This window comes from Tamandua tetradactyla, chromosome 1 (assembly GCF_023851605.1).
Source record: "Tamandua tetradactyla isolate mTamTet1 chromosome 1, mTamTet1.pri, whole genome shotgun sequence".
Taxonomy (NCBI): Eukaryota; Metazoa; Chordata; class Mammalia; order Pilosa; family Myrmecophagidae; genus Tamandua; species Tamandua tetradactyla.
In genome coordinates, this window is record NC_135327.1 from 173,400,973 (window position 1) to 173,419,845 (window position 18,873).

At 36.3% G+C, this 18,873-nt stretch overlaps 1 protein-coding gene across 1 annotated transcript in view; it reads left to right on the forward strand.

Annotated features, from left to right (window-relative positions):
* The window catches only part of MKLN1 (muskelin 1), a 299,405-nt gene that overhangs the window by 218,655 nt on the left and 61,877 nt on the right, over positions 1 to 18,873 (forward strand). The gene's annotated exons all lie outside the window — the stretch shown is intronic.

The following is an 18,873-nucleotide window of genomic DNA, read 5'->3' on the forward strand; positions in this document are numbered from 1 at the left end:
AAAAAAAGAGAGAGATGTGGCAGACGCTGTTGGTTGCTTACCCCAGTAACCATTGGCCATTCCTTCTTGTTAACCAAACCCTAATTTTGTTTAATGGCTCATTTCCCAGCCCTAACGGTTGAATCATGATTAGTCTACCTACACCAGTCATTATTATCCTTTGCTAGATTATTTCACTTTCCTCTCCTCCCAGATGACATGGTTCTGAGCAGTAAAACTTAAGGGAAAGTCTACTGGGGAGCATTTGAGAAAAATGTCCTCCCAAGTGAAAATAGAGAGATGCTGAAAGAATGCTTTTCTTCTCTGCTATGGATGCTTTATAAGATATGATATATAGAGCTGGTATTGGCAACTTCAAAAATGAAGGGAAGGGCAGGCCACAGTGGCTCAGCAGTCTGACTTCTGGCCTGCCACATCGGAAACCCGGGTTCGATTCCCGGTGCCTGCCCATGTTAAAAAAAAAAAAAAAAAAAATGAGGGAAAGGCCAAGAAAATTGCAGAGATACTATCTTAGGACCATGATGTAGTTGAATCCCTGAAACAGCCCTGGAACTACTTGCAAAATTTTGTTAAAGAGTTAATTAATCCACTGTTAGGTTTTCTGTAACTTGGAGCCAAAAGTACCGTAACAAATAGAGAATTCATGGAAATCTATTTTGAATAAATTATATTTCTGTGATGGTGCTGAATCTTTTTTCTTGTACCTTAACTAAAGTAATAATGAATATATGCCTTGGGCCATGAAGAAAAATTAGAGTTGAAATTAATTTGTGAATTAATGCAATAATGTATCTTTGTAGGGAACTGAAAGTACTTCAAAAATAATTCTTATCTTTTCATCCCCCTATGGGGCAGACAAAATTTTCATCACTATTATGATAAAAATTCTGGTAATCTCCCACATTTGGCTATCGGGTAAATCAAGGAAAGAGATAAGCGAAAAATGTGATTCACATTATCAGATAAAATAGTTTTTTGTTTTATATTACCTTTATCCGTCCTCTTTTAAGTTTTAAGATGCTAAAGAAAAAATAGGAGAATTAAAGGTTTGTCATTTTAATTTCCTGGAAAAGCTCTGTAAAAATAGCAGGTTGACAGTAATGGTTGTTTGTTGTATAATTCTTACTCTCTGTTTCCTTAGACAAGTGTCCATTCAAACATGTTTTGAAAGATTTAACATAGGATTTTATGGACTGGTCTGTTTGATTAGTTTCTCTTTGTGAGTCTATTTATAAAGACTGGTTTAAGATTCCTGGTATTTAGGTAAGCTTTTTGGTGGTTAAATCTAAACACTTTTAAATTTTACGTTGCAAATCTCCAATCCTACCCTCCCCACACTACTACCCATTATAAACTATTGAACTGAAAAGATTACCTTGTTTTCATATTGGGAAGAAAATTAAGATAGAAGACTGTATTAATAGTTGTGACATCTTAGAATGAAAGCTATCCTTGGTTTTGGCTTTTAGGTCTTTTGTCTTTTGATAATGCCATTTTTATTGAAACCGTTTTTATTTTCAAACAAAGTAGAAGGCTATAAAATGGAAAGCTCTTCTACCATAATATCACTAACCCTTCCCATAAACCTTGGAAAAGGGAAAAGAAGAGCAGACTGAATTACAGGAACTCTTTAAATGAGGCTGAACACTGTCTTGAACATGTTCATCTATGACAGGTTGGTGGCTGCAATCTGAGACAGGACAGCTTGAGATGTCAATGGGAGATTAGATTTTTAAAAAGTTTTGAAAGTCTATTTGTGTCTCCCCCAGATTACCTGGAGTTAATTTTTGCTCTTTAACTGTAGAAGTCAACAGTGTTAGTTCGTACTGCTAGCGCCAGAATCCAAACAGCAACATCACATCATTTCATCACAGACACCTTACTGGAGTTCAGAGTTGATGAAAACAAATATGGAATGACCATCTGCTCTCAGTAAATCATTTTTTACCACTTCCTCTTTCAAGCCTAGAAATACTACCTTCTGTTTTCCTCAAAGGGCTCAAAGTGTGAAACCCTTGCATAGGTGGTGATAGTAAATGAAAGTAATAGAGTAGTTCTTTGTGCCTAAACTTCACTACCCTCCACCTTCCTTAAATTCACTGAAACTGATGCCTTTCCTCCCAGTATATATTACTGAAAAGAGTAGCTAATATCCTGAAAAACATGACTTCACAGACCGATATAATTAGACAGCTGAAGACGATAACTATCTCAAAGGAAATCAATATACTAAGGAACATGTATGATCTAAAGCAAAATTGTTTTTTTCTTTAAAAGCATTTTCATTGAGAAAAATTCATGTATGATAACAATCCATCTACTGTGTACATTGTCTTCTCGTATTTCACAGATTTGTGTATTTATCACCCCAATCAATATTGTTTTAATATTGATTAAAACATCTTCACCCTGAAGAGGGTTCACTCTGTTATACAGTCCCATGTTTCATTCCCTGGCTTTCCTTCTAGTGACGTACACAACTGTAAACTTTTCCTTTCAACCACATTCACACCCAAATATCGTTGCTGTTATAGTCCCTATAATGTGTACCCATCACCTACATCCATTTTCAAACATTTGTAATCAACATTATTACATATTCTGCACAAATTAAGCATCAGGTCCCCATCCTTTGCCGTCATTCCGTCTGGTGACCTGTGTTCTAGATATTTACACCACGAGTTTGTTAGTTATATTTGGTTCATCTCAGTGAGGTCATATAATCTTTTATCCTTTTGTGCCCGACTTCTTTTGATATAATGTCCTCAAGTTTCATCCACATAGTCATGTGCAACATGACTTCATTTCTTCTTACTCCAGCATAATATTCCATCATATGTATATACCACATTTTCTTTATCCATTCATTGGTTGGTGGACACTTGTGTTGTTTCCATCTTTTGGCCATTATAAATAATAACTGCTGTGAACCTCAGTGAGCAAATGTTTATTCACATCCCTGCTTTCAGTTCTTCTGAGTATAATACTTAATAGTGGAATTACCAGGTTATATGGCATTTCTACACCTTGCTTCCTGAGGAAACACCAAACTGTCTTTCACAGTGGCTGCACTGTTCTACATTTCCACCAGCAGTAAGTAACTGTTCCTGTTTCTATATATCCTCTCCAACGCTTGGAGTTTTTTGATTTTTTAATAGTGACCGTTCCAGTAGATGTGAAATGATACTTCACTGTGGTTTTGATTTGCATTTCTCTAATAGCTAGTGATGTTAAATACCCTTTCATTTGCTTTTGAGCCATTTGTATATACTCTTGGAAAAATGTCTCTTCAAGTCTTTTGTCCATTTATTAATTGGGTTGTTTGTGTTTTTATTTTTGAGTTGTAGGATTTTTTTTATATATATTAGATATTAAACCTTTATCGGATATGTGGTTTCCAAATATTTTCTCCCTTTGAGTAGGCTGCTTTTCACCCTCTTGACAAAGTCCTTCGAAACCCAAAACATTCCATTTTGATGAGGTCCCTTTTATCTATATTTTTTCCGTTATCACTTGTTCTTTGGATGTAAGGTCTAAGAAACCACCTCCTACCGCAAGTTCTTGATGATGGTTCCCTACAGTCTCTTGTAGGAATTTTATGTTTCTGACTTTTATTTGTAGGTCTTTGATCTATTTTGAGTTCATTTTTTGTACAAGATGTAAGATAGTGGACCTCTTTCATTCTTTTGGATGTGGATATCCAGTTCTCCTAGCACCATTGATTGAAGAGACTGCTCTGTCTCAGTTCGGTCAAATTGATAGCCATGTCATAATTCAGTCAACTAGCTGTTTTGGAAATGCAAATCAAAACCACAATGAGATACCATCTCACATCTACTAGAATTTGCTGCTATTAAACAGGAAACTACAAGTGTTAGATAGGATATGGAGTAATTGAAACACTTATCACTGCTAGTGGAAATGTATAATGGTATAGCTGTTGTGGAGGATGGTTTGGCAGTTCCTCAGGAAGCTAAGTATAGAGTTGTCTTACAACCTAGCAGTCCTGCTACTTGTGATATGCCCAGAAGATCTGAAAGTTGGGACGTGAAAAGATATTTGCACACTGATGTTCATAATGGCATTATTCACAATTGCCAAAAGCTGGAAACAACCCAAACAACCATCAATAGATGAATGGATAAACAATATGTGGTATATACAAATGATTGAATATTATTCAACAGTAAGAAAGAATGAAGTCCTGAAACACACAACAACATAGAAGAAACTTGATGACATTATGTTAAGTGAAATAAGTCAGACACAAAAGAACAAATATTGCATGATCTCACAGATAAATTATAATATGTAAACTCATAGGCATAGAATATAGGTTACCAGGATATAGAATGAGGCTACGCAATGAGTAGTTGCTTATTATGTGCAAAATGTTTACATTGAACTTAAACCTTTGGAAATGGACAGATGGACATTAGCCCATTATTATGAGAATAATTAGCAGGACTGAATGGTGTGTCAGTGTGGTGGAAAGGGGAAGTATAGAGTCATGCATTTCACCAGAAGGAACGTTGGAGGTTAAGAAATAGTAATGTATAACACAGTGAATCTTGTGGTGGATAACGCCCATGATTAACTGTACAAATTTTAAAAAGTTCTTTTATGAATTAGAACAAATGTATGACACTATTACAAGGAGTTAATAATAGAGAGGTATATGGAAAAAAATGTACCTATTGCATACTGGACTGTAGTTAATAGTAATATTTTAACACTTTTTAATCAACAGTAACAAATGTGCTATACATAATATTGTGGATCAATAGTGGGGGGATGGAGGGATATAGGGGATTTGAGTTTTCTTTTTTGTCTTTATTTCTGGGGTAATGAAAATGTTCTAAAATGCACAACTACACGATGATAGTGTGAGCCAGTGATTGCATACTTTGGATAGTTTGTATGGTGTTTGGATATATATGTCCATAAAACTGCATTTAAAAAAAATCTGAGGGGCTATTTCTGAACTCTGGATTTGATTTCTTTGGTCACTGTGCCTATCATTATGCCAGTACCATGCTGTTTTTTTTAAATCACTGTTTATAATGTGCTTTAAAGTCAAGAGGTATGAGTCTTCCAACTCCATTTTGTTTTTCTAGGTGTTTTTGACTATTAGAGGCCCCTCACCTTTCCAAATAAATTTGGTAATTGGCTTTTCCAAGTCTGCAAAATAGGCTCTTGCAATTATGATTGGGATTGTTTTGAATCTGTAAATCAGTTTGGGTAGAATTGACTTCTTAAACAGTATTTAGTCTTCTAAACCATTAACATGGAATGTCCTTCCATTTATTTGGTTCTTTGATTTCATTTAGCAATGCTTTGTATTTTTCTGAATACAGGTCTTTTACATCTTTGGTTAAGTTTATTCTTAGGTATATGGTTCTGTTAATTGCTATTGTAAGTGAAATTTTTAACCTGATTTCTTCCTCAGATTGCTCATTAATAGTGTACAGAAACACTACTGATTATTGCATATTAATAATGTATCCTTGCATGTTGCTGAACTCATTTATGAGGTCTAGTCACTTTGTTGTAGTTTTTTGACGCTTTCTAAGTATAGGATCATGTCCTCTGCAAACTAGGGAAAGTTTTACTTCTTCCTTTCCAATTTGGATACCTTTTTTTAATTGATATGTATTATATATTCATACACCATGTAGTCATCCAAAGTGTAGAATCAGAGGTTCACAATATCATCATATAGCTGTGCATTTATCATCATAATCGACTTTTTTCTTTTTTTGTGAAAAATAACGTATATACAAACAGCAATAAATTTCAAAGTACATCGCAGTAATTAGTTGTAGAACAGATTTCACAGTTTGGTATGGGTTATAATTCCACAACTTTAGGTTTTTACTTCTAGCTGCTCTAAGATACTGGAGACTAAAAGAAATATCAATATAATGATTCGGCAGTCATATTCACTTGTTAAATCCTACCTTCTCTGTTTAACTCCATCATCACCTTTGATCTTTCTCCCACGCTTTAGGGTTATTTGGGCTATGCCCATTCTAACTTTTTCATCTTGAAAGGGACTGTCGATTACATGGGGTGGGTAGGGGGTTGGACTAGTTGATGTTCTGGAGAGGCTGGCTCCTCTACATTTCAAGACTTATCTGGTCCGGCCAATTTGGCTGCCTTTTCTTTCTTTTTATTGCCTAATTACTCAAGCTAGAATGTCTGGTACAATGTTGAATATCAGTGGTGACAGTGCACATCCTTGTCTTGTAAATTTCTCTTGTAGTATCTTTATCTGGTTTTAGTATTAGGATGATGTTGGCTTCATAGAATGAATTGGGTAGTATTCCTTCCCCTTCGGTTTTCTGGAAGAGTTTGAGCATGATTGGTATTACTTCATGCTAGAATTCACCTGTGAAGCCATGTGGCTCTGCTTTTCTTTGTTGGGAAGTTTTTGATGACAGTTTCAGTCTCTTTATTTGTGATTGGCTTATTGAGAACCATTTCTTCTGGAGTCAGTGTAGGGTTTTTTTGTGTGTTTCTAGAAAACTGTCCATTTCATCTATGTTGCCTAGTCTGTTGGCGTACAGTTGTTTATAGTACCCTCTATTTTGTTATTTCAGTATTGTCAGTTGTAATATCCCCCCTCTCATTTCTGATTTTATTCATTTGCATCTTCTATTTTTTCTTAGTCATTCTAGGTAAAGACTAAAGAGCTTGCCAATTTTGTTGATATTCTCAAAGAACCAACTTTTGGTTTTGTTAATTCTATTTTTTTTTTCTTTTGTTCTCAATTTATATCTGCTCTAATCTTTGTTATTTCTTTCCTTCTCCATGCTTTGAGTTTAATTTGCTGTTCTTTTTCTAGCTTTTCCAGGTGTATAGTTAGGTCTTTGATTTTAGCTCTGTTTTCCTTTGTAATATAGGAGTTTAAGGCTAGAACTTTCCCTCTCAGCACTGCCTTGGCTGAGTGCCATAATGCCATTGATATGTTGTGTTTTCCTTTTCATTTGTCTTGAGACATTTACTTATTTCCCTTGCAATTTCTTTTTTGACCCATTGATTGTTTAAGTGTGTGTGCTTTTAACCACATATTTGTGAATTTTCCAGGTCTCTACATATTGTTGATTTCCATCTTCATTCCATTATGGTCAAAGGGCTTTTTATATGCTTTCAAGCTTTTTAAATTCATTGCAACTTGTTTTGGGACTGAGCATGTGGTCTATGCTGACATTAATCTATGAGCACTTGAGAAGAATGTATATCCTGCTGGTTTTGGGGGTACCATGTTCTGTATATCTGTTAAGTATAGTTCATCTATCATATTATTCAAGATCTCTGTTTCCTTATTGATGCTTATCCAGATGTGCTCTACTGATATGAGTGGTGTATTGAAGTCTCCAGCTGTTATTGTAGTTACATCTGTTTCTCCCTTCAGTTTTTCTAGTGTTTGCCTAATGTATTTTGAAGTTCCCTTGTTAGATGCCTGTACATTTATGATTGTTATTTCCTCTTGGTGAATGGTCCCTTTTGCTAATATATAATGTCCTTCTTTGTTTCTTATAACAGCTTTGCATTTAAAATCTGTTTTGTCCATCATTGATATAGCTACCCTAACTTTTTTTTTTAGATGCTATTTGTGTGAAATATCTTTTTCCAGCCTTTCACTTTGTTTTTTTCTTTTTTAATGCAATTTTATTGATATGTTATATATTCGCATACCATATAGTCATCCAGATTGTACAATCAGTGGTTCACAGTACCATCATATAGCTATGCATTCATCATCACAAATTTTTGAACATTTTCATCTCTCCAAAGAAGTAAAAGTGAAAACGAACACCCAAAACATCCCATGTCCACACACACACACACACACACCATTATTTATTTGTTTTTTTGTCTTTTTTTTCCCCCTTACTCATTTGTCCATACACTGGATAAAGGGAGTGTCAATCACAAGGTTTTCACAATTACACAATCACACCTTAAAAGCTGCATAGTGACTCAGTCATCTTCAAGAATCATGACTATTGGATTACAGTCCAACAATTTCAAGTGTTTCCCTCTAACTGCTCCAATACACCAAAAACTGAAAGGGAGTATCTACATACTATATAAAAATAACCTCAGAATGACTTCTTGGCTCTATTTGCAATCTCTCAGCCACTGAAACGTCATTTTGGTTCATTTCTCTTCCCGCTTTTGGTCAAGAAGACTTTATACCACAGTGTCAGAGCCCAGACCTATCCCCTGGAGTCATGTCTCACATTGCCAGGGAGCTTTACGTCCCTGGAAGTTAAGTATCACGTAGGGTGAAGAGCATTGTGCTCACCTGTAGAGTTGGCTTAGAGAATGAGGCCACATTGAGCAATGAGAGTTTCTCTGGAGGTGACTCTTAGGCATAATCATAAGTAGTCTTAGCTTCTCCTTTGCAGGAATAAGTTTCATAAGGGCAAGCCACAAGATCAAGGTCTTGGCCCATCAGATCGATAATCCCCTTGATTGTGAGAGTATCACATCTTCCCCAGGTGGTGAAGTTTAATATCTCCATGTTTTTCCTCAGCCCTTTAAGGGAGCATTGCACTTTTTTTGGCATGGGCAGGCTCCAGGAATTGAACCCAGGTCTCCAGCATGGCAGGCGAAAACTCTTCCACTGAGCCACTGTTGCCCATCCTGCACATTCTTTCTAATTTTCTGCCCAGATTACTCTGGGATGTATCAGGCATCCCACCAGCTCTTGCACAACAACAAGATCTTATCCCCTATAAAATTTTATGGTGTTCAAATAGATTAGATAGTGTGCTACCCAAAATAAAAATTTTACACCAAATAAACATCTCTTCTTTGGTCTCACACAAAAGTTAAAGTTTTAAAAATACAATCATTATCATCCTTTACCCTTTAGTCTGCTTTACCTTAATCCTACCCAGATTACCTTCATTCATATCTCTCACTGAAGTCAGATCAGTTTTTCAGTGTTTTTAACAATTGCTATATGGTCTAATACTTACCTTCATAGATGCAGAACTCTAGCTCCAAGTCTCAGGTGTCACACAAATAACTGAAGTTCTAGGGGACAACCAGGTTATACACAAATAGCTCATATCTCAGAATTTGGAAATAGCAGTTACAACTCCAGAATAGATGTGACTGCTGTAAGAGTTTACAATCTACAAACCTTTACAGTAGGCCTTCGCCTGATAACCTGTGCTCTCAATTGACTCTCAGAGTTTGCATATTATAGTTAGTCCATATTAGTGAGGCATAATAGTGTTTGTCATTTCAGCTCTGGCTTATTTTATTCAGTATACTATCCTTAAGAGTCATTGACCTAGTTACGTGCCTCACTTCATTCCTTCTTGGAGCGGCCAGTAGTCCATTGTATGAATGCGCCACAGTTCCTCCTCTAGTCTTAAATGGTTGTACCCTTAGGTCACCTCCATCCATTGCAAATGAGCACTGCCTCCATAAACACCAGTGTGTATATGTCCACTGATGTCCCTACTGTCACTTCCTCCAAGTGTACACTAGGTTGCAGGATCATAGGGCAACCCCACACCTGTGGAGCTACACCACCACCCTCCAGAGGGGCTGTACCTTTCTACTTCCCTATCAACATTTTCTTTAGCACTTGTATCTCTCTGTTCATTTTTAAACAGTTTTATTCACATATCATATGATCCAACCTAAGTAAAAATCAGTGGTTCCCAGTATAATCACATATCCATGTCTTCATCACCACAATCTATATAAGGACATTTCCATTCCTTCTGCAGAAAATCCCAAGCCTTCCCCCATATCCCCCACCTATTGATATTTAGGTTTGGCATATTGCCTTTACTACATTCAGTGGAAACATATTACAATATTACTGGTAATTATAGGCCCTAATATGCATTGATTATATTTTTTTATGTATACCATTCCATTTTCGAACACCTTCCATTTGTTCTACCTCATGCAAAAACGTTCTTTTATTTCTAGATATCGCTAAATTACGCCTTCCCAGTGTTTATCCTTGCTCTTTGCTTCTGTTGTCGTACATGCCCCCCAGCCCTCCTCCCTCAACCATACTCACACTCAGCTTTATTCAGTGTACTTAAAATATTTTGCCACCATCAGATAGTACTGTGCTATCCATTTCTGAATCTTTACAACCAGTCTGGTTGCACGTTCTGTACTCATTCAGCATCAAATACCCAATCTCTGTTTTTTTCTCTCCTGACAGCCTGTGTTCTTACTTAACTTTAACCTTAAAGTTCACTCCTTAATGTTAGCTAGTATTAGTGAGACCATACAGTATTTGTCCTTTTGTTTCTAGCTAATTTCACTCAGCATAATGTCCTCAGTGTTCATCCACATTGTTACACCCCTCATGACTTTATTTTATCTTACAGCTGCATCATATTTCATTATATGTATATACCATACAGCTTGTTTAACATTGGGGCTGTTTCCATATCTTGGCAGTCATCAGTAATGCTGCTGTAAACCTTGGTGTGTAAATGTCTGTGTTCTTGCCTTCATTTCCTCCAAACATATACCTAGTAATGGAATTGCTGAGTCATATGGCAATTCTATATTTAATATCCTAAGGGACCCCCAACTGTCTTCCACAGAGGGTGCACCATTCTACATTCCCACTGGCAGTGAAGGTGTGACTCTTACTCCACATCCTCTCCAGCAGTTGTTGTTTTCTGTTGGTTTTTCTGGTTTTTTTATAATGGCCGTTCTAGTAGGTATGAGATGATAATGCATTGTGGTTTTTCTTTTGGGGGCAGTGCACTGCATGGTCCGGGAATCAAACCAGGTCTCTGTCATGGGAGGCAAGCATTCTACCACTGAACCATCCCTGCACCCTTCATTGTAATTTTGATTTGCATTTCCGTGATAACTAGTGAGGTCGAACATGGTTTCATATGCTTTTGAGACATTTGTATTTTCTCTTCAGAAAAGTTTCTGTTCATGTCTTTTGCTTATTTTTTAATTGAGTTGTTTTTTTGTTATTTAATTGTCAAATTTCTTTGTATATTCTGGATATTAAACCCTTATCTGATATGTGGTTTTCTAGATATTGTCTCCCATTGCATAGGTTGCCTTTTTACTTTCCTGACAAAGGTCTTTGATGTACAAAAGGTTCAATTTTGAAGAATTTATTTCATTCTTCTTTTATTGCTCGCATTTTGGGTGTAAGGTCCAGGAAACCATCGCCTATCACAAGATCCTTAATATATTTTCCTATATTTTGTTTTACATGTTTTATGGTCTTAGCCCTAATGTTTAGGTTTTTGATCCATTTTTTTTTAGTTGATTTTTATATAAGGTGTGAGATAAGGTTCTTTTTTCATTCTTTTGACATTGATATCCAGTCCTCCAAGAGCTGTTTGTTGAAGAGGCTGCTCTGTCCAGGTTGAATTGGCTTGACTGCCTTATCAGAGATCAATTGGCCATAAATGTGAGGGTCTACTTCTGAACACTCAATTTGATTTCACTGGTTAGTACATCTTTTTTGTCAGTACTATGCTGTTTTGCCCACTGTATCTTTGTAATATGCTTGAAAGTCAGGTAATATAAGACTTGCTATTTCATTTTTCTTTCTTGATATTTTTGGCTATTCAGGGCATCCTGTTCTTCCAAATAAATTTGATTATTAGGCTTTTTATTTTTGTAAGGTAAGTTGTGATTTTAATTAGTATTACTTTGAATCTATAAATCACCTTAGGCAGAATCGACATCTTAACTGTATTTAGTCTTCCAGTCCATGAACAAAATATGTCCTTCCATTTATTTAGTTCTTCCTTGATTTCTTTTAGCAGAGTTGTATAGTTTTCTGCATATAGGTATTTTGTGTCCTTAGTTAAATTTATTCCTAAATATTTTATTCTTTTGGTTATTGTAAGTGGAAGTTTTTTCTTGATTTCCTCCTCAGATTGTTTGCTGATGATTTTGAGGTGTTGATATTATGTTCTACCACTTTGCTGTACTCATTTATTAGCTCTAGGAGCCTTACTATAGATTTTTCAGGATTTTGTCTTTTCGATTGTTTTACAGAATCATGTCAACTGCAAACAGTGAAAATTTTACCACTTCCTTTCCCACAAAGGAGAGCTCCCACTTTAGCTAGGCACTGTCCTCCTTTTCTTGGGAAAGATACACCCTTTAGAGTATCACCATTCACCTGACTAGTTACTTTGTCCCCCAGACATGCCTTAATTCTGCCCTTGCCTGCAGCAGTACTGAAACCTGTGAGTGCCTGTAGTTCTATCTTAACAGTAAGCTGTTAAGATTAAAAAAAAAAAAAAAAAAACGACTTTTCAGAGCCAGACCCCACCTCCCCAGGTTTGTTAGACAAGAGCTAGAATTGGTATATGGCTCAGTGTATCCCTTTTCTTGGACCCCAGCCTTTTTCCCGTATTTTGTACTGTCCAACTCAAAAAGCCTGTGTTGTTTTTTTGTTTTGTTTTGTTTTTCCATTAGCCCAGTCTTCATTATTCTCCGGGGCAAAAACTGGTAGGTCCTTTAGTGCTTATTCCAGGTTTATCTTTGCTTGGTGCTTGTTTTCAGCAGTCTGAATTTGTTAATTAATTTTGCAATTGGAGCTTGGTTGAGCTAACTTCCTTGCTTCTAGTAGAGTCTTGTTTCTTTTCCCCTCAGAAAACCAACCTGCCATGCCTATGGGGGAAGGGTGTAGCCTCTGCTGCTTTGGGAGACTTATAGTTCTGTGTGGGATCTCAGCTGTTCCATTCTGGTTTACGATAGGTGTCTAGCCACTGATGTCCCCCCAGCAGTTATTCCATTCAGTTCCTGACTATTTACTAGCTGCCCTGGAGGATGAGCTTAATTCTACACTGCCTTCTTACCTCCGCCATTGTTTCTTATATCCAGTGTCATTCTCTTTCTTGGATTCCTTTTTTATTTTGTTGAAATATCTCCAACAATTAGTTTTTCATATACAGTCATAGTTATGAATTTTCATATTTCTCCTGATCCAGAAATTCATTTATTTTACCATCATTCTTATGGTTGCTACTTTAACTAGAAATAGAATATTACTTGCATGTTTATTTTCCTCAGCATTTTAAAGTTATTGCTCTATTGTATTTTAGCAGTCATCGTTATTAGCAAAATGTGTATTATCAATTTGATTCTTATTCATCCATATGTAACAATCTGCTTTTTTCTTCTGTGGAACTTTTTAGGGTTTTTCTCTTTATTCTAGTGTTTTTTTTCAGGGAAATATACAGTTCCTCAACGAAACTCCATCCTCTGGACCTGAAAAGGACATGTTCTTTCTCCATGCAAAATGTATTCATTCCATCACAACATCCCAAAAGCCTTAAATCAGTTCTATGACAATGTTATGTGCAGAGCCTCATGAAAATCATTTATCAATCACAGTACACCTGTCTGTGAACTTGTGAGGTCTTGAGAACAAGTTATCTGCTTCCAGTATTCAACAGAGGGACAGACGTAGGCTAAGCATCCCCATTTCCATTGGGAGAAATTAGAAGAAAAACAGTTGTCATGGATCCTAAATAATTTGTAAAACCTAGCCAGGCTTACTCCATTAGATTTCAAGTTCTGAGAGTTATCTATAGAATGATGTTTTGTCCTCCGGGCCTATGAAACAGCAGCTCCACCCTCTGCAAGCATCAGAATGGCACCCAGGCTCTCTGCAATCCCTGGGGTATAGGCTCCATTGTCTGAGAACCACTGGAATGACAACACTCTTCATGAACAAATGGTGCATAATGCCTGCCCTTTCTAACCACTCACCCTTTCCACACTTGTGCTGTTGCCTATTCTCTTAACTGAGAATATGTCTTTGGTGCAGACCTCAACTTCTATGATTTTGCCCTTGAAGTGATTTCTCCTTCAATCTGTCCCTTTTAGTCCAGGCTGGCAGTGATTCTGTTCATACAGATTACATAAAATCTTGTCTGTTATGCAACCAAGGGGTCAATGCCATCAGACAGTTGGACCTTCCATAGATCCTTCCTGGATAACTGCACCTCCAGTCCTGTCATGCAGAGAAATTGCTGATTGGTTCCTTGTTCCATATGGAGCACTGTTTTCTACAGGCTCTGTGGTTGTTAGATTCAGTTGTCAACTTGGCCAGGTGAAGGCACCTAGTTCTGTTGCCGTGGACATGAGCCAGTTGTACGTGAACCTCATCTGTTGCTGATTACACGTGCAGTCAGCTAAGAGGCATGCCTGCTGTAATGAATGGTGTTTAATTTAATTGGCTAGTGCTTAAATGAGAGAGCTTAATGTAGCACAGCCCAAGCAGCTCAGCATACCTCATCTCAGCACTCGCAGCTCAGCCCAGGCCTTTGGAGATGCAGAAAGGAATCACCCCAGGGAAAGTTGTTGGAACCCAGAAGCCTGGAGAGAAGGCCAACAGAGATTACCCTGAGCCTTACCATGTAAGAAAGAACCTAAGATGAAAGTTAACTGCCTTTCTTCTGAAGCACTAATGAAATAAATCCCCTTTTATTAAAAACGAATCCATCTCTAGTGTGTTGCATTCCAGCAGCTAGCAAACTAGAACAAGCTCACTTTCCTAAAGCTCAGCATTTTCCAAACCGTTTCTGGTTTCCTTATGCCCAGGAGTTTAGTTCTCAGCTTATACCTTTTCTCTCATATTTTACTACAAGCTACAAGGAGAAACCAGTCTGCTATACCTTCCATACTTATCTTGGAAACCTTCTCAGCTAAATAATCCAAGTTCATCGTTTTCAAATTGTGCCTTCTGTGGTGGTTTGGAGCTATCTGTACCCCATAAAAACATATTCTAAAGTTAATCCATTCTTGTGGGAATGAACCAACTGTGAATAGGACTTTTGAAGAAGCTCCTTCAGTTAAGGTGTTAACTTAATTCTTTTAACTGTAGTCCTTTAGAAGAGAATGAAATTCACAGAGAGAGAGAGAGAAAAGCAGGATAGCAAGAAGCTGCAATAAGCACTACTCAAAAGAAAAGGGAGAGACCCTTGGACACTGCCATGCACCTTACCATGTGACAGATGAGCCATAGATTGCCAGCAGCAAGTCTTTGGCAAGAAAACATTGTGTGGATGGTGCCTTGATTTGGACATTTTCCAGACTTTAACTATAAGCAAAGAAATCCCCATTGTTTAAGCCAAACCATTTTATGCTATTTGCTTTGGGTGGCCTAGGAAACTAAAACACTTTTCATCCAACATCAGAACTCAATTTGCCAAGATCTCTGCCACTTCAAAACAAGGTTCACTTTTCCACCAGTTTCCAGTAACAGATTTATTTCCTCCTAAGGTTTCAGTGGAAGTACCTTTAGCATCTGTTTTAGTTTCCAAGCTGCTGGAATGCAATATACCTGAACTGAAACAGCTTTCAAAACAGGGAATTTAATAATTTACAAGTTTACAGTTTTAAACCTATACACATATCCAAACTAAGACATCCAGGGAAAGGTACCTTAATTTAAGGAAGGCTAATGGGTCTAAAACACCTCGGTCAGCTAGGAAGTCACATGACTAGCATCTGCTTATCCTTGTTCCTGGCCTCCATTGCTTTCAGTTTTTATTCCCAGAGGGTTCCCCACTCTCCTTCTCCAGGACTGCCTTTCATCTCTTGGCTTCCCTTGACTCTCTCCAGGTTCTGGCTTGCTTATTAATATCTCATAGCCACATCTGTTGGGCTCTAAGCATCTCCAAATGTACGTGTCTCTATTCTCTAATGTCAGCCTCTGTGTCAGTTCTGCTCTGAACTTAATGTTGGCACTCTTTCTGTCAGCTCTCTTTCTCTCTGTTGACTCTGAGCTGTCCCCAAAATGTTTCCTCTTTTAAAGGCCTCCAATAAACCAATCAAGACCCATCCTGAATGCATGGAGTCACAGTTCCATCTGATCAAAAGGCCACACCCACAACTGGGCACATCACATCTCCCTGGAGATAATTTAATCAAAAGTTCCCACTCTACAGTATTGACTCAGGATTAAAAGAAAGAGTTGCCCCACAAGATTGAATCAGGATTAAAACATTGCTTTTCTAGAGTACATAATACTTTTAAACCAGCACAACATCCATATTTCTACCAAATCTTTTCAAAAACAACCAAGGTCTTTTCTGTCAAATGCCTCACAATTCTTCTAGCCTTTTTCCATTACCCAATTCCAAAACCAATTCCACACTTTTTAGTATTTGCAATAGCTGTACCCCACTCTCCAGATGCCAAAATCTGTTTTAGTTTCCTGGGCTCAAAGCAAATACAATGAAATGGTTTGGCTTGAACAATGGGAATTTATTAGCGTACACTTTGAGGCCTTGAAATGTCTAGTCAAGCCATCATCAAGGCCATGCTTTCTTACAAATGACCAACTGTTGATGAACCTTGGCTCCTCTGCTACATGTCAAGGCACATGATGGCATCTGCTGATCTCTCTCTTCTCTTCTAGGTTTTGTTGATTTCCGCTTCTTGCTCTATGGCTTTTCTCACTCTATATCTGGATTTCATTCTCTTGTGAGGGACTCCAGTAAGAGAATTAAAGACCCATCCTGAATGAGGTGGGTCATACCTTAGCTGAAGTAGCGTCTCAGAAGATTCTATTTACAGTGGGTTCACACTCACAAAAATGGATTAACTTGAAGAATGTGTTTTTCTGGGGTACATAGCCATTCTAAATCACCACATATATATAAACACACACACATATAGATATATTTAACATTTTCATTTTATTTTATATTAATGTATTAAATCATAATTTAAAATAAACACACATAAACATATGTATAAAATACCTGGACAAAACATTCACAAAAAAAAGAAAATAATGAAAACTTAGTTTTTTTTTTTCTTCTAATTTCTACGGGGCAGCAGAAAACAAGATTTATAGTTATTCAGGAATTAACATAATATTTTTAGAGAACTCTAGATTGCTTTTTAATATTTCTTAGAGAATTGCTTTTGAAGGTAGATATGGAAACTTTAATTTTGGCTGCTTTTTAGTGAAATATCTTTTGAATTGTTGCTGTATGTGGAGCAAGGTAGAAATAGGCTTAAGCTTAAGTGCAGTTTATAAAAACTTAGGCAAAAGGTCATTAATGTAGATACATAATGTAAATATAAATCAAACCCCTGATCTTTAGGATGTCCTTAGATGTAAGTTTCTATTTTTATTTTTTAGGGAAAAAATCTAAAATGCTTTAAGGTTTATAACATAATACCCAATTTTAACTTTATAACTTATCATGTCAGCAAAATGGTTTAAAATCAATTTTGTTTATAGTGCCAATAAAACTCTTTTAGGCAGCGTTAAAGGCTTATTGGATACCAAAGATCAAAGAAATTAAATGTATATAGTTCTGGTTTCTTCTTATGAAATTAATGTTTTATAATGCCTATAATAAAGATTTTATGAATATGGTATGCTTTCCTCCCAGCATATTGTGAATCCACCCACTGCTCCTATTTTTGAGAGACAACTCTTCTCATTTCTCTCTTCTACTTCTAAGTCAGGTCAAGGTAAACTGTATCTATCTGAAGAAGGAAACATGTAAAACTTGGTCTTGGTAATTTCCCACAATTGTATATCCCACACCCTACTCCAAAACCATTATTCCTTTAATACTTTCTCTTTGATGAGACACCATTCTTCACACTCCTCACCCTCATTCTATAAAGTTTATATTTCTTTCCCTCCCACCGACTTCCATTCCACCAAAAAATTTCCATTCCCTCAGGGGGTTCTCATCTAGGTATTTGAGGTAAGCAGCTTGATGCATAAATTCATAGTTCATACATCCCTGATATTTGCATTTTCAATGATGATTATAGACTAGAAATCAGCAAATATTTTCTATAGAGATCCAGTTAGTAAATATTTTCAGTTTTGCAGGCCATAGTTACTAACCCTTGTTATAGAAATCTTAATTCAAAGGCTCAGTACTAAGACAAAATGTGATGAAGAAATATATGGGCAATTAGCTTAGGCAGGAAATCTTCCTCTTAATCCTTGAATCATAAAATACGGGCATGATTCATACACCTTGTACCCTCTCCATTACTACTACCATCACTTATGGAAATGATTCCATTTCTTTTCTGTTTTATCTTTCTTCCAATAGTATCTGAAGAACAGAAGTCAAAGCCTTGGTACATCACTTTTCAAAGTTTATGAAACCATATTAAGTAAAATAAGTCTTAACAAAAGATTGGCATGAGGTTTGAAGTCATTAGATGAGGAAGATATATTTGTTTGTGTATAAATATAAAAATAAGTATCAGTGAATATATTTCAATGAATATATTTTGATATTGAATATCAGTCAACCCGTGTATGTATGTGTTCCTATTATGTATATGTGTGTATAAACAATTTATATGAAATGTGTTTGTGTTATTTCTTATATATGTACTGTGGAATGCATTTGAATAATTTTCCAACTATAAATTTGAATAGGAACATAAAAGAACACGTGTATTTTAGGTTAAACTAAGGAAAAAATAAATATTGTATTATTTGGGCCTATTAGAGTAGATAAAGAAGAATCAAGATCAATATGGGTTAACATCTCCGGCCATTATAGTCTAGATTGATTTAAATATTTTACTTCAATCTGATGTTTGTTAAGCTTTTTGAGCATGTGATAATTCTAATGTATAAAAGAGAATTGAAACAATAATATTTTCTTATATCCATGGCAAATTTTTTGCTAAGTAGCTGAATCCACGAGATATACTTTCTAAATATATTTCAACTTAACATTTCAAAATAAGAATAAGATAAATTTTCATCTGTTAATATCGGTGTTCCACAAATTACTGGAAAATGCTGAATAACCATCTCTTTTTTATGGATTTCTTAGAAGAGTAAAGCATCATTAACTTTGGGGAGTTCAAACGAGTAAAAAA